The following is a 17,458-nucleotide window of genomic DNA, read 5'->3' as shown; positions in this document are numbered from 1 at the left end:
TGTTTTTTTTTTTTTTTTTACACGGAGCCTGAGGCAACTTTTTAACAAGGATTGAAAAGGATTGGCACAGAGAAAAGTCATTATTTGACTGACAGCAAATGTAATCCTATTTTATTTGTTTTTCACCCTTCCAATGGCAGATTACACGTAGTTTGGCGCTCTCTGACTGACACAGGAAATTAGTTCTTTGTAGCACGGGCTGTATTGTGTTTCTCCTCGGTGACGAGTCCAATGTCTGAGATGCGGCATTTCCTCTCTTCATTACTACAGATGAAATGTATTTACCATCATTTCTGGTTCTTTTTGCACAAAGTGGGAATGGGATTTTCAAACACTGTTTGGACTTTCATCTTTTCTGACTGTGTTATATTTATATCTTATTGCTGAAAAAAAACATGTGGTGGGGATTTAAAATGTTTACTTGTGTTGGAGAGTCCTTCGGCCACCAGGGGCATAGTTGTACATTCATAGGCTCTAGGTCAGAGGATTGATATGTAAGCTTTTCAAGTGGTATTGACATATCTCTATATAAAATATATATATAAAAAAATTATAATAATATATACTGATATTTGTCCAGAAATGAGAACAATTCATGTACTTTAATTACTTTAAAGCTTACATTGTGTATAGCACGTATGCAAGTCCATTTTCATGATGTTTGATGTGATTTTGTAGCAGTGGTTTGATACTAATAAATGGCACTTAATGATGGAATTATAGATTGTGTTTGTATTGAAATGTTTGGTCCTGAGTAACTTCAATTGCATGAATTGTAATAATTTACACAATCTAAAAATATTCCACCCAGATTTTCTGTGGATCCTGACTGATGCACAAAACCAAACTTTAGGTTTCATTCAGGCACAGTTTCATAATAAGATGGGAACTATTGAAAAACATATAAGATTTTTCTTAAATGTGCAAAAATATTTATATATTAAACAGTCATGCAGACAATATTTGAACATTATTCTATCTTTTTTCATACAACACACAGGGAAGTTTGAAATATTAGCCGTCTGAATTAGAGTTTGAAACCCAAAGAAACTTCACACAACATTAGACAAATGAGGAGGCCGACAATTTTTAGTGTTCAAAATTGATTGAACACTTGTAAGTTCTTCATACTTTGCTCTCATGGAACCTGATTTTCTTAGAAAACCTTTAAACTGGTCTAGATTAAAAGCTATTCAGGTTTTCTGAAGGTTTATCAAATATCATCCTTGTACTTTAGCTGCTTTCCAATCATTTTTTTTTGTCTCACATCTGAGCATTTTCTGAACGTTTTGTAACATTTAATGTGGCATGCACAGCATTCATTGTTGTTTCAATTGCAAATACAAAACAGAGTAAATTCTAAGATCCCACAATAGAGTTCACTTAAAAAGATTTTAAAATATCATAAAATAAAGATAATAAGAATTCTTACTGGATGATCCACATTACTAAACCAGTAGCTCTGACAGAAACCAAGCAGCCACTTTACATTGTGAAGTTACACCACATGAGAATTAAAACATGTGTTTTAGGTTAGAAAACGTAACAAAATTTACTCTACTAATTTTTACATGTTAAATGATTATCAAAAACACAAAAGTCAACACAGTTAAAGTTTACACACATGAAATTGTTTAGGTAAATATAAAGTGTTTACAAAATTCTATATGGTAGCCTGCAAAAGTATTCATACTTAAATGTTTTTGCATTTTGTCGTGTTACAAAACGATAAATCAATCAATTTTATTGGGGTTTTCTTATGAGTAAGTAACACAAAGGAGCACATAAGTATGAAGAATGAAGAAAGGAAAGTGAAATAAGGTTTAAGCTTTTTACAAATACAAATCTGAAAAGTGAAGCATGTATTTGAATTCAAATCTTATAACCCAGAAAATTAATTAAATACAATAAAATAAAGTAACACAGGGCATCAGCAGGATGTCCACATTGAAATATGGTCCCTCCTGTGGAGAAGCTTTTCACAAGCAGAGTTAGTAAAGCTGGTCAGAGTTAAGATGGATGGTGCTAAATACAATGAAATCCTGTGGGTTTAGACACTGCAAAACACTTCAGATACACATAAACACTAGGAGAGTTTCAATAAATAAGCTTAAACAATAAACTTAAACAAACTTTATAAACAAAGTTTATACAGACGCATCAAAAAAATTATTAAAGCTACAACTGCACTGACAGGTGGCTTTACAGGTGGTTTACAGATGGATGACAGGTGGTATTGAGTAAGTTTTCTTTGTGAAAAGAAAATTGAAAATCAAATATAATTTTCCTTCCACTTTGCAATTCTGTATAACTTTGTGATGGCCTATCACATAAAAAAACTGCTTTACATGGAAGTCACATCATCGTGTTTGTCATTTGACAAAACATGAAAGTCCAGGGGTAAAAAAGCTTTTTAACATTGTATTTTCATACATTTATGCTAGGGCTGACCAAGTCTAGTTTTCCAGAGCTACATCTGCAACTTTGGATGCGTTACCTTCTCTAGCACACCTGGATCATTGACTCATTATAAGCCTCTACAGAACTGAGTTGCTGCTAATGAAGGAAGTCAACCTTTTGTCTGGGGTGTTTTAGCAGGGATGACTGATTTAAAAAGAGGATGGCGGATTTAGCTTCGGGGCGGCACAGTGGTGCAGTTGGTATAACTGTTGCCTTGCAGCAAGAAGGTTCTGGGTTCGATTCCCGGCCCCGGTCTTTCTGCATGGAGTTTGCATGTTCTCCCTGTGCATGCGTGGGTTTTCTCCGGGTACTCCAGTTTCCTCCCACAGTCCAAAAACATGACTGTAAGGTTAATTCACCTCCAAATTGCCCCTAGGTGTGAGTGTGTGTGTGTGTGTGTGCATGGTTGTTTGTCTCTGTGTTGCCCTGCGACAGACTGGCGACCTGTCCAAGGTGACCCCGCCTCTCGCCCGAAACGTTAGCTGGAGATCTGCACCAGCAACCCTCCCGACCCCACTAAGGGACAAGGGTGTAAAGAAAATGGATGGATGGATGGATGGATGGATGGATGGATGGATGGATGGATGGATGGATGGATGGATGGATGGATGGATGGATGGATGGATGGATGGATGGATGGATGGATGGATGGATGGATGGATGGACAGACGGATGGATGACCAAACTCATTGATGGTTTTAAGTAGTTGAGGGATTGAGCACTTCAGATTAGACAACATTAAAATAATGTAATCTGCAAATAGTCAAATTTTAGATTCAATACTTTTTATTCTGACACCCTGTATGTTTTGATTGTTCCTTATGGCAAAAGCCAATGGTTCAATTGCCAGAATAAAGAGGAGGGGTGAGAGGGGACACCCTTGATGTGTTCCCCTAGCTAGATTAAATGAACCAGATATAATATTATTTGTTATAACTGAGGCTGTGGGTTTATTATAAATTATTTTAATCCAGGTTATGAAATAACCACCCAAGCCAAATTGAGATAAAACATTGTATAGATAATTATGTTCCACTCTATCAAATGCTTTTTCTGCATCAGGTGAAAGTAAAGCTGTATCGGGTTGTTCATATTTAGCTTGCCGCCCCTTTATGAATCCGTTTGGGTAGTACTGTTATGATTGCATTTCGTAGAGAAGGAGGTAATTCTTTAAGGGTATAACTTTCTGCACGCATATTATAGAGGGGCTGTAGTAGTCTGTTTTTAAATATTTTATGAAGGTCCAAAGGGATCCCATCCGGACCGGATGTTTTCCCTGATTTAAATTTATCTATTGCACTTGAAAGTTAATCTACAGATATCCGGATATTTAGCTCTGATTTAACCGTTTCAATAAGTGTGGGGATATTTATAGAGTTAAAAAATGAATCAAGTGATATTTGTGATATGTGTCCCTTAGATGTATATGATTTTGAGTAATAATCTTTAAAGAGATCATTAATTTTTAGAGGATCAGAAGTGTTTTCATTCTGCAGAGGTTTAATGTGCCAGGCGAGAAGCTTTCCTGCCTTTTCTCATTGATGGTAGTAGGATTGTTTCAGCTTGAATATCTCTGATGAAGCTTTGTTAGTAGATAGTTTGTTATATTTTGCCCTTAATATTAGCAGTTTTTCCTGCTTTTCTTTAGAATCCTTTACATTTATCTCAAGCTCAGTTTCTTTAATTTGTTCTTCAAGTTTTACCATCTCCATGAAGTTTCTATTTGTCTTATTTCTTGTGTAACTTATCATTTGACCTCTTATAAAAGTCTTGAAGGCTTCCCATCTAATAGATGCTGTAGTCTCAGATTTATTAAGGCACTATGACAATTAACATACGACAAAGTTTTTCCAGTCCTTTTGTTCCCCATCTTTGAAATGACAAGCTTTTGACCTGCTATTGATATTATTTTCTCTCCTGCACCATCAACACATTACAGCAAGCACCCAAAGATGAAAAGAAAACATTGAAAGACATTCAGAAAGCCAAAAGATCTACGGATCACTACAAAATTAAAAGATTAACAGCAACTTTTGCTGATACAAAGTCGGCAATTGTTGAAAATACGCAAATGTTTAGAGTGAAATTGTCATCTTTTTTTATTACCAATTAAATAGAAAAAAAAATTATTTGGCGGTTTTAGAAGATTGATTTTATGTTTTAATGTCATTACATGAAGAGTTAGAAGAGCATTCTCTTTGAAATTTCCTACCTAAACAAATTCCCATCAGCCTCAAATCCTAATCAGTCTGTTGGGTGAATGGCTCATTCATTTCATCTTTAAAATTGATCAAGTGCCGCAAACTTCAAAGCTTCAGCAGTGCTCGCAAATCATGTCCTGACAAGCAGCGGTCCTTTGCTCCTCTAAGCTGCTGCTCACTACTCTGAGCTTTTGAATAATTGATGCTTGAAAAGCCAAAAAGTTGCTTAAAAGAACATAGAAAAGCATTTTAAAAGTAGCGTTGCTCAGTTTGTAATGCAATTAGGAAATTTAAGTTAACAGTAACTGGAGGTCAAATTAAGGTCTAAAGGAGGAAAACATTCAAAGAGGGCTCCTAGAAGGACAGATCTACCCCTTCTCCAAATACAAAGATGTAGCTGGAGAACAGAAACTGGTTCTCTGAGCTGCTCTGTAGTTTTTTTTATCTGGAAAGATAAATCTTTTTTGCATGCTCGACAAGAAAAGTAGGCTTAGATGTTTTAAAATATGTCTAAAATAAGCCGAATGCACTAAGTACGCAGTGGTTTGTGTTGTAAAATGTGTTTGAAATCATATGCAGCATCTATCCAGAAGTCTGATGTGATGCTTTTCTATAATTTGCCAAGACGGGGCATGTTGAACATACTTTAGCAAGTTTATTCATACGTTTACAACAAAATTATCTGCAGCAACTTTGTGCTTTTTGGTTTCAGTTTCTTCCATGTTAGCTTTGTTTTGCAACGTATGGCAAACACATGGATTAATTGCTCTGAATCAGTTTCACACTGCAACTAATTACATGTCTGTATGAGCGTTCAGGCGCCAAAGCATTCATCAAATCACTTTACTGTTTTTTACCCAGCAAGTCGCAGGTGGTTGTGGTCCTGAACCTCTGCGAATACTGGAGGTCAACTGTACTATACTGAAGCATCTTAAATTTGCATCAAACTTCTCAAGTGATGATCACTGTGAGGGTTGAACTTTAAGGTCCTCTTGCGTCTCTAGTTTTACTTTGATCCAAATCGGTTGATGAGTTTGTTAACTTCTAACATTTTTCAGGTGGTTTGGTTTCTTTTCACACATAGAAATCTCCAAGGAACTAGAACCATCAATGAAATGTAATACAGGAAGCAGATGCTGTGCTCTGAGCCAATAGGAAACACAGGTCAACCATCATAGCATTAGTGAGTGTTGTTTTAGGGAAAATTATCAAAGCAGTATATCAAAGTATTTTGAAAAAAAAAATGACTCAAAAGCTGCACAGGTGCTAAATGATAAGACACTTCAGCATTGTTTGTTTACCGTAATCCTGCCTATGGAAAGGCATTTGGCTGATTCTTTCGGCATAAACCTGGTAGCCTGCTGGATCGAGGTCTGATCACATTCACACCATAAACAATCCCCCCTCCACCCTCCGTCTCCCATTCTCACCCCACCCACTCATGTGCAGTTCACATTCGAGGGGGAAAACGAACCAGAGTTTGTTTTAAGTGAGGTAAACACCTCAGGTGTGAAAACACCCCAAGACTTTGTGGCGTGTGGGTGTTGATTAACATTAGAGATGTTTTTAATTACTGACATATTTCCTGCCTTAAATCTGATCCTTGGAGGCTTTAAATGCCCATCAAAAAGCCTGCTGATATCTGACGCTCACTTATAATTAGATAAACACTTTTTTTTTCTGTGTTAGTCTCGGTTAATCTGTGCTGAACCTAATGGGTTTTAAAGGGAACTGTGAGTGTGCACTCAAAGATTATTTTAATCTGTTTCGATATAGCTCCACCACCTCAATCAGGCTCTCAATCTGTGTAAAATGAGGGCACTCTGAGAAGGTTTGGTAAAGCTCAGATTTTTTGTGATTTTGGATTATTGAGTTATTAAATGGCTCTTGGGTCAGTTTAACAGTGAATGTTTCGGGAAAACATTTGGCCTAAGGAGGTTTAGTGTCTCATTCCAGCTGGAAAAACAAGCCAAAGCAATTAGAGCTTTGAAAGTTGACGTTTTCCAAATATGAAATTTTGCTGGAGAGGAACGTTTTTCTGCTTTTTGGCAAAATATTTACTGTGAAGTGGTAAACATTTTATCTGCCGTCATAATCATGCTCTCAGACAGCATGGTCTTAAAGGATTTGAGATCCTCCTGCTTTTAAAAAATGCCCGTGCTGTTGCTGACAATTGGTACTGTTGCAATAAATTGAAATCTAATTCCTGGAAAAAAAAACTTTTTAGCAAGTATAACTTAAGATATGATTTTATTTTTTTCACTGCATTGAATTACAACATGTCATCTTATATTGGTGGAAAAAAACTGAGTTTTGCAACAACATTCTCTTTGTCTTTCTAACCTTTTATTTAATGTCACATGCTGTTTTTATTTTAATTATGTAAAGCACTTTGAAATGCCTTGCTGCTGAAATGTGCTATACAAATACAATTTGATTTGATTGATAAAGATGAACCTAAATTTAATGAGTTTGGGACATTGAATCTGCTCCTAATGTCTAGTTATTGCAGGGATTTTTTATGTATTTTTTTGTTTGCTGGTGGGTCAGGAGGACAACAGAAGGAGTAGAGTGTATTGAAGATGTGCTACCAGGTTTTTTAGAATGAACAATTCATGCCCAGCACATGAGAACAGATCACTCTTAAAAGAAACAACAAAACAAAAGACAGTAGATAACTAACTGCATTACCCAGAGAATCTCCCACCTGAGTTGTGGATCTCTGCAGCTCTTCCAGAGTTAAAATGGGTCTCTTGGCTGCTTCTTGGATTAATGCTCCTCTGCCAATTCACGTTAACAGCTGTAGTTTTGAGAGGTTTGCAGATAATGAGTTCAACAATGCTAAAGGCAACTTCTTTTACTTACGGCTATCAAAGTAAATGACATTTTATACATATTAATGCAACACTTTTCAGAGTTTTGCTTGCAAAAGAAACTGAAAATATATATTCACGACTGAGCACTATTTTGATTTATACATTCAAATTTCCAGTGACAAAAAAAAATATTCAAGTGTTATGAACATTTCGGCAAAGGAACTTAAGGCATCACGTTCAGTTAGCAAGCTGTCAGTCTAGTAGTTGGCTTTCAGTCTACTGCTTTTGTCAAAGTTAATGGTTAATTTATACTCTTCAACTTCTTCAAGTACAAACTCTGAAAAGTTTTACTCTGAAAAGTACATCAAATCTAGATACTGGAGTGCACATATCTTTGTAACACTTCTGTGTGAAGTACATCAAAAGACCCAGAGCAATAACCACCTGGGATGCTGGAAAAGCAATGTTAACATTAATAACTTTAAAACATGTTTTAGCTCCGTTTGAAATTTGTAAAAATCCTTTCATTTCCTCTATTCCGAGCTGACCGGTGTTGATGCAATGTTTCGCTCCAACAGCTCCTTTCTGCTTTTCCTCCAGTCACTCCAAGAGCCAGTCAAAGTGCCAGAGGGGAGTGTGATGTGATGACAAATGGTTAAATCCAACAGCTGAATTATTGACTGGAACCAAAATGTGAAGACAAAATTCCTGTGGGACAGGAGTTGAGTGGAAGCTTCTCTCCACTCTAATTGCTCCCCGCCCACTAACTCGTTTCTTTCTTGGCAGCCCCGTGTTGAGAGTTACGGAGCGCTGATGAACTCCACAACACACTTTAAGTGTTCCAATAATTAAAGCCCAAAGAGATTGTCAAGGTAATGCACCACACAACAATTGACTACATAAATTCAGGAGCCTTAAACAACACATTCGGCCATGTCACTTAATTGCTGTGTCTGTGCAATTATCTTATCTAGAAACTTTTTTTTTTTTTTTTTCAGTGACGGTCTGCCCTCTCACCTGTGGAGACAGCTGGGGCCAGTGCAGACTTTGTGACTCTGGAGGGAATATGCAAATGTGCAGAGATGGAGTTTATCATCCAGAACTGTTCTGCTCAATGATGGCACAATAAGTGACAGCAGCTGGAGTCAGGAAGGAAGAATTTGCAAAGTATTTTTCAAATGAAAGTGAGAATAATGAGACCTGTGTCTCTGGTGGATCTCTGCTCCAAAACCACAATTGGAACAAGTCTGACAAGCTGGATGGCCTTTCGGCTGATGGTATTGCCTCAGGTCTGTTATTTTATAGGCATCATAAGAGAATAAGTCTCAGTTGTTTATTATTTATTTAAATATCTATTCTAATGCTCTTAAAATACTGATGTTGCTTATAAAACGTGAGTCACTAGTTCGGTATATTTTTTCTTGTGTCTGATTTAACATGCTTGGTGTTTTTCTTTTTGTTTTTCATATGACACAATAAATATTTTGTTGCAAATGATCAAAGAGGTAAAAAGAAAGAAACCTTTATGTTTCGTCAAACTTTTAGTATCAAAGCTGCTGTTTTTTTTTTCATAGGATCTGTGCCAACTCATCATTTGGAGAGGACATATTCTAATTTAATTAATCTTCATTCATTTTCATAGTTCACTGCAGACACAGCTCCATTATGAACATGCTTTTGCTTAGGTACCTTTTTTGTTATTTTACAGTTCTAAAATATGTCTCTCTCTTTATAATTCAACAATTAGTACATTGACTAGAGCGTGTACCAACTCTTATTGAGATCTGTTCTACTCTCCTCTCTTCTATTTGCTCATTTAACCTGTCCACTGTTGAGGTTGAATTCTCTACTCACCTGCTTTAATTTTCATATCATAAGGCCACTATCATCAGAATGAAAAACGAGTCACTGATTTTGACTGAACGGTGGTTAATTAAGTCTGTGTTTGCAATTGTAATCGCTTTTGAAGATCTACATAGTCAAAGTCTGAAATCCCAATGCTGAAAAATCTTTAATCATGTAGACAACATATGTGCTGCTATTTTTGGTGTCTTACCTACAGGTATGGTCTGAGAAAGATGTTAGAAGCAACAGATTGCAGAAAGCTCCGGCCTCATTTCTTTGATCAACTCTGCTTAATTCTTATTTCTTGGACTGCAGCTGTGCATCCTTTCTGAAAAAAGTAACAAATGTTCCTCTCAAAAGAATGATAATGTGTGAACTGGTTGAACTGCATCACTCTAGGCTAGAAATGGAAAAAAAAACTCAGCATTGTTCAGCTTAGATTCTCGAAAAAGTGAGCTCCACTAATGAAAAACTTTAATGTACAATGCGTCTTGACATTTATATTGGGATATCCAAAACTTGCATCACAGGGTCTAAAAATATATAGGATAAAACTGATGCAAAATACTACAACCTTTCAAATCTATGACATGTCAGTAAGGTGTATGTGTTGTTTACTGTGCTGCGAAAGTTAATTTAACAATAACTAATTCTAAATTTGGTTAAGACAGGTTAATGTGAATTAAATCTTGATTATAATTTGCCACCTGTATAAACTAAGTTCAAAGTTTCCACAATACTGTACAAACTCTAGAGAACACGGGCTTTATGCACATATCATTTCTTCATATTCAGTTACAAGTGAAAGGAGGGTGCAGTCATCTCCAACCTGTCTATTAGTTCAGTTCTTTTCACAGCAGTCAAGCAGTGTATGGAGTAGTGCATTAGGCAAAGCACACTGCGCAATTTCAAAAATGAACACGAAATACTGAAAGCTCAGTGTTATAGTAACTCATGTCACACTGCAGAACAGAAGGCTTCAGCCTGTATGATTTCTATTCCACCACATAACTGTGTCACAAAGGTCAGATGGAGACATGAGGGCAACAATAAAAAGACAGGAAGTTCTTGGTCGCCATGCATTCAGATATAATCGGATGCCGGGGAAAATGTAGGATAGGGAAAGAAGATGGTGTGCTTGTGGGCGGGCATTGGAAAAGTAAATGAGAATTTGGAATAATCATGTGTTGCAGACTTTTCCTATAACATTTCTAGCATTGCCTTTTGTTTGTCATAAATCATTTTTGGTCAAAAGATGACTTCAAGGTGTCTGAAAGTGTCTTCTTTTTCTAGAACTTTCTACCATCTCCAATACTCCTCTCGTCAGCAAATCATTACCACAATGCTTCTTTGTCTGATATGCTATTAATTTATGGATTAAGGAAGGAAAGATTTGGATAATAAGAAGTTGAAAAATATTGAAAGAGAAGAGCTGTCTAGTCAGATTCCTAGAATAATCAGTAACAGTCTTCAAAAATAATGTTAGCATCTATTCCAGGGCAGAAACTGGAAACAAACACAACTTTCAGATTGCAAGATGAATACTCTATCCACTGAAGTACAGCTGTCCTCATTAGCAATGCAATGTGCTACTTATTTGTCTTTTTGCATGAAAACAGATGGGTTAAAACAATAACAACAAATATCCCCAACAATTAAAAACAATCTTATGGGATGAAAAATCTAGGCTGTGAAAAAAAAACAAAAAAAAAAAAACAAATGTGCAAAGAACAGACTACAGAACTCCTCCAGGGGGAGCACATAGTTGTAAATTCAGATATTAAAACACATAAACTGTTCTCTGCTGGCAGCATTTGCACCTTGTTAATTTATTCGGATGTTTCTTCATTCAAGCCTAACTGGCGCTGGTGCTACAGCGTAATCCCTACCTACACCCAGCAACAGGACAAAAGAGTTAGAGGGAAACCAATTTGATTAAGAAGATTCAGAAAATGAGGCTGAAATTTTCATTTGGATGAAGTTCTGCTGTTAGAGCATCAAAGCTGTTAGAGCATCAAAGCGTTCTGCTGAGCTGGTTGAGTTCCAGGGTGTTTGTCACCTGCGTTTTACATGGGCTCAATACAAAACCTGAACTTTGTCATGATACAGTTCTCACGCCAACTACAACCAAAATTTTGATTGAATGTTTTATCATTTTTAAAGGGGCGATATTATTTAAAACTGACTTTTTTGAGCTTTACATAATGTTATTTCCTCATGATAGAAGAAACGTCTCAGGAGGAGAACTGGGCTCAATACGAGCCATGACCGACTATGGGTTGGAGAGGACAAAGCAGAACGCACAAAAAAGAAACAGGATCTGACTATCCATCCATTTTCTTTCACCCTTGTCCCTCAGTGGGGTCGGGAGGGTTGCTGGGGCCTATCCCCAGCTAGCGTGCCGGGCGAGAAGCGGGGTACACCCTGGACAGGTCGCCAGTCTGTCACAGGGCAACACAGAGACACACAACCATGAACACACACACTCACACCTAGGGGCAATTTAGACAGACTAATTAACCTGACAGTCATGTTTTTGGACTGTGGGAGGAAACCGGAGTACCCGGAGAAAACCCACGCATGCACAGGGAGAACATGCAAACTCCATGCAGAAAGACCGGGGCCGGGAATCGAACCCAGAACCTTCTTGCTGCAAGGCAACAGCTCTACCAACTGCGCCACTGTGCAGCCCTAGGATCTGACTATGTTAAGGAAAAGTAAAAAGTTAATAGCAGGAGATTTTCTTAGCATTAGTCTACCAGCCAATTCTCTCCTCCAGGAAGAAACCACTGCCAAGCACATCGCCAGACCAGGTGTAGCTTCTACGGAAAGAAACACAATCTGAGAGAAAACGTAAAGCTAACAGTTGAAATAATAGCAAATAATGCAATTGGAGAGAAGCAGAAGAAGAAAGTGAGGAAAATGGGTCAGTTTGGCCTCCAGCAGACTAAGCCTATAGCAGCATAACTACAGACATAACTCAGGGTAACTTTGTAACTGTATGAAGACAAGAGAGCCTTTCAATTCATATGGTTTTTTCTTTCTTTTCTTCTCAGCACTGACACATTGAACAACTCTTCTGCAAGCATGCAAAAGAACCCACACTTAGATTCCAACCAAGATGTGGCGAAATTTATAAAAGCACCGAGTCAAAGCGTCTTACATAACCAAAACCAAAAGTGCCTGGCAGGCGATGTCATCAAAAGTGTGTCCACAGCCACCTTCCTGAGATGAAAAACAAATGAAACACTTTGAGACTGAGCTGATTTCCCTCCTGCTCCGCATCTCCATCTGTCACTCCTGGTGACTTATTCTGAGCAAGAGTGCTTTCCTGCGTGACCTCCATCATGGGGTGCAAGATGAACGAGGTGGGTCTGGTCTCTGTCCTCCGTCTTCTCTTTGCCAAGGCAGCAGGAGCACTGAAGCATCGAGAACACCTGCAAACCCAGAGTAATGAGGCAGCGGGCCACACAGCCTCCCCTCCTCCCTGCACTAATCAATCCTGCTGGCCATTAAGGGAACCAAGAGCAGAAGCTGCTAGAGAGAGCGTAGCTTCGTATGTATGCACAAAATCCATGGCCCCTTTTTTCTATAAGTGAACTTCTGTGAGATGGTCACATGTTTAGCTTTAGATTTCGTGGCTTCTTTTTCCCAGCTATTGGATTCAACGTTTGCATTTGAGCTGCAGCACATTACCAGATAAATAGGCTTCATTACATTTAATTTGTTTTGTCACTTTTAGGCCAAATTAACAGAAGCTAGAGCCAAAAAAACAGAGGCCAGGATGCCTTGATTCAGCAAATAATTGAGTTTTCAAAATATAAAAATAAATGAAACTGCATCAAGCAGCTCTCCATTCACAGCTGTAAAACATATTCACGTATAATATATAAAGTGAGATACAGTATTTTATTTCACTGTTTAAAATTAAATCAGAATAGACCTTTCCTTGTTTAGGTCACTCAGGATAGCCACATTTATTTCTGTTCTCTGAGTAGCAGAGTCATGATTAATTGAACATGCTTCAAATTCAGAAATGCACATATTCTAATATACACGCACATTTAAACAGTTTGAAAAAGCCCAGCTGATGTCATGTGTCACTAACACTTTCAGTTTCCCTGACGGCGTCACTTTAATCTGCTCAAACAGCATTATGCAGAATAAATGCCATATGATACATAGTTCTCTTCCTAGATAGATAGATAGATAAATCTTTATTGTCATTGTCACAAGAACATATCATTGTCCTGATATCATGGCTGATTTCTTTCACATTTTTTTTCCACATAGGGAACAGTACATTTGGGGTTTTGCCTTAAGATTCCTCCACCAGTGGTACAACCATCTCAATCGTTCTGAATTACTAATTCAGAAGCTTAGAAACTCCCGACTGTTCAAAATGTGTTTAAAAGAATAATATTTGCGCTTGAAACTCCTGACATCAAAAAAAAAAAAAAGAAAACCAAATTCTGCCTGTTAATGTTCTGGCATTTATCAAACAGAAATGTCAAACAGCAAGAGAAGAAATGTTAAATGTTCGTTTATACTTAGTCATAACGTCTGAGTGTTTCTATAACTTTGGTTTGAAAAAGTGTAGGAATATATCTCTACGAAATGTTGTTTACAAAAAAAGCTCAGCATAATTTCATCTGGCCAAAGAACCAGGTTATAGTTAAAGACCCAGTATATCTAATTGTTTCTGTTCCCAAAGTTAGGAGGGAAAATCCTGTTTTCTGAACTTTTAATGTAACTCTGCTCTGGTTCTTTAGCAGTGAATCTGTTTTCCTTCCTTACCTCGCTGCTCATTGAGTGTGAGGTTAATCCTTGTTTCTCATCCAGCCATGTATGGCTCAGTTACAGCTGTTTTAAACATTGCAATCACTGCTTTGAATGTAGAAATGGTCAGACTTAGATCAGTAGCTGTTGCTATTTTTGACTCACATCTGCCAGACTGAAATGCTACATTCTCTTTTATTTCAGAATTTATTGAAAGACTGAAGGAAATGAGCATCTGTGTAGCGTTATATTTAGGAGGGAAAAAAATCATGACTTAATAATAGTTGTCAAAACAAGGAATGTTGAAAAGATATTAATTTATTGTTTTAATCGAGAATTTTAAATATTTTCTTTGCACTGGTTTTAAAGTGGTGAATCTTCTCTGTAATCAGCTGGTTAAACAATAAATGATAGGCGAGAAAAATCGGTGCAGTACAAAACCAAAAGTATAACGATCTGTTTCTCCCACATACTTACTGGCTGGCTTCCAATTCATGCCTTTTCTTAAATACCGAGTTAATTTTCAGAACACTTTATTGAATTTTGCCCTTCTTACAATAGCAGCAACAATGCTTTCTACACACAACTGCTAAAAATTAAAGCACATCCTTAAACAGACTAAACTTTTCTCAAGTCTTTATCATCAAGCCGCACAACAGTTACCTTGCTTCGATGTGATAGGTGCTTTAAATGTGTCACTTGAGACGGAATGAGAAAATAATGCTGATTTAAGGCACTGTTCAGGAATTGCTTTCTTTTATGTCTACATAACAAAGGCCTTGTGAAATTCCCTGTTTGGGAAAGTCAACAAGAAACAGCATAAATGAGAAGCTTGTCTGAAACAAAAAAAGAACAAAGAACTAAGGATCAAACAAAAATAACTCACATATGTAACATAATGAACTGCACAGCATCGCTCTAAAACACACAGTATTTAACCCTATTGTTTCATAGTAATGAGTAAAAATGTGTTCATGAATTCAAGGAGAAACATCTGCCATGTGGAGACATCAAAGCTAAAAATGTGACTTGGCTGTATTTACACACGCAAGAAAACAATTTAACTACGTGGGCTTTCGGCAGAATTAAAAAAATTAGGGGAAAAGTCATTAATTGGCAGATTGTTTTCTAAGCAAAGAAATTATATATATATATAAAAAAAAGAAAAACATTGCAACTAGGAACATGGGAAATTGACTTTCCAGTTCTAACATAGACTCATGAGTTGTTGTTTTTTTTTATTTATATTTACAGTGTGGAGGTTCCTCCATCTTTTCCTCAGTGTTAGTATTTATTTAAATGTTTTCACTTTTTCTTTGGTGGTGGTTATTGCATTAGGTTGTTTACTAATTTGGGTGCACACATTTAGTAAACACCTTATGTTATTTAAGATCATTAATATTTTGTTTTGCTGAGTTTAAGGACTGGCTGGCAGAAGGTGGTTGGCTGAAAAGAAAACCAGGAAGTGGAACAATCCATCAGGCTGCTGGAAGCAGGGGACTTGATGTGAAACAATCTGCCTCCCTCCACTAATAGCATAATTGCTAAAACCTTTTGGTATTAGGTTATTTTGGTTTTTATAGTTGTGATAAAGTTAAAATGTTTTACCTTGAATTAGTCATTTATGTTTATACATTATTTGTCTTTGTCTCCTTCCCTACCCCTCCTCGTTTGTGCAGGCTAGCCTGTTTGTATAAATTCCCCTGTGTGTTCATTGTTAGGTCAGTCTTTGGTTTGTTATCTTGAGTTATGTTGCCTAAGTTGATTTCTTTTGGGCCCATTTTGTTATATTTTTTAGATTTGTTGTTGAACCTTTTTGTTAAGATATTCTTTGGAAAAAATAAATAGAAAATATGTTTTTATATATGCCTTTGTCCTTTTGTTTTAGTGGTCGGACCGTCACATAGAGTATCAACTGGACAACTGACCTCAAGTAACAACGATCAGATAGTATACATAATAAATACATTCAAGCTTTCATTGATGCTCCATTGGTCTGTATCTATACTACTGTTCACTTACCAGGTTCAGTGGCCCGACAAAGAGCACAGTCCCCTGTTAAAGTGTCAGGCTTTTGAGATGGATTAAGTGTTTATTGAGATCAATTAAATTCTGCAATATCTGCTTCTTAACACAGATCAGCCAATCACAAGGAAAGGAATTGATATTTTTAGACATCTAGACGTGGTCAAGATAACTTCCTTAAGTTCAAACTTCCCACTGGGAAACTGAGATGAACTCCTATCACCCCCTCCAGTTACATGAACAACAGGAGGATGTGGTGTAAAAGACACATGTAAGAGTGAGTCTAGAATCAATCTTATGCCTGCAAATATAAACTGAGTTTTTTTGGTATGATTTCAAAATGTTTAACGTCAAAATCACTAAATTTGCACACCCACTGTTCAAAGACATGAGAGAAGGGAGATGAGCTGTGTCTCACCACTGGCACTGCCACACTGGATGATGCTAATTGTTGCCGTATACCTTGTATGTCTCACATTGCCAATATGCATCTCTGATTATGCATTACACATGTTGATGTTCCACAGTCTGTCTAAAATATTTAAGATTTGTGTGTAATATTTAGACTTGGTGTCACTAGCGGAACAAGTCAGCGTCGGGCCGGGGGGCGGGCCAATTACCGGGCCTCTAACGAATCACCGGGCCCCTTACGTGCATCAGCTGCTAGAAACTGTTGACCGGGGGGGTCAGACGAAACTGTTGACTTTAACATTAAATACACCTTTCTCAACAGGTGGGGGCACACTTTTTCCATCTACAATCAGACATTTAAGCGACTTGAAACCATTCCTCCATCCCTGGCACCTCCAGACCCGGGCCCCCATCCGGCCCGGTTCGGGGGGCAGCCGCCCCCCCAGGCCTCCCTATAGCTCCGCCCCTGCTTGGTGTCCTCCCTCTAAATACTGTAGCGTGATACAGAACTGTGTCACCGATAGAGGGCAGTGCTGAGCCCCATAGGCACAGAGAGCTTTTCTTTTTCTATACATTGAAAAGACTGAAAACAGACGGACGAGGCCTGAACCGGGATGACTCCCGCTCTGGTGATCATCTCCATTGAAGCAGCCGTACTGCCTGCATGCTAAAGAGGTAATTTAGTTATTTAAATCAGGTGTGCTGCATTAGGTTTCACCTCAAAGCTTTCAGGACACCAACCCAGGAGGGCAGGAGTTTGAGATCTCTTTGGGGATTGCTACCACATTTCAGGCTTGTGATATTCAAAATGCCTACTAGCAGGTTTTCTGTAACTGTTGCTAAGCTAATCTTTAGCTTCTTCCTGAATGCATGCAGCATTTGGCTAGCGTAGATAATTTCTTATTGTTTTGAAATGCTTTT

General features: G+C 37.6%; 1 long non-coding RNA gene across 1 annotated transcript; it reads left to right on the top strand.

The window, feature by feature from the left end:
• The first annotated feature begins 1,208 nt into the window (after positions 1 to 1,208).
• LOC145551449 (uncharacterized) lies at positions 1,209 to 15,223 on the top strand. Its single transcript, XR_014087289.1, has 3 exons — positions 1,209 to 8,349; positions 8,476 to 8,766; positions 12,379 to 15,223. It is a non-coding gene; the product is annotated as an uncharacterized LOC145551449 (long non-coding RNA).
• Positions 15,224 to 17,458: the final 2,235 nt, after the last annotated feature.

This window comes from Poecilia reticulata, chromosome 4 (genome assembly GCF_904066995.2).
Source record: "Poecilia reticulata chromosome 4, P_reticulata-male-v2, whole genome shotgun sequence".
NCBI lineage: Eukaryota > Metazoa > Chordata > Actinopteri > Cyprinodontiformes > Poeciliidae > Poecilia > Poecilia reticulata.
This window is presented reverse-complemented; position numbering and strand designations above follow the sequence as displayed.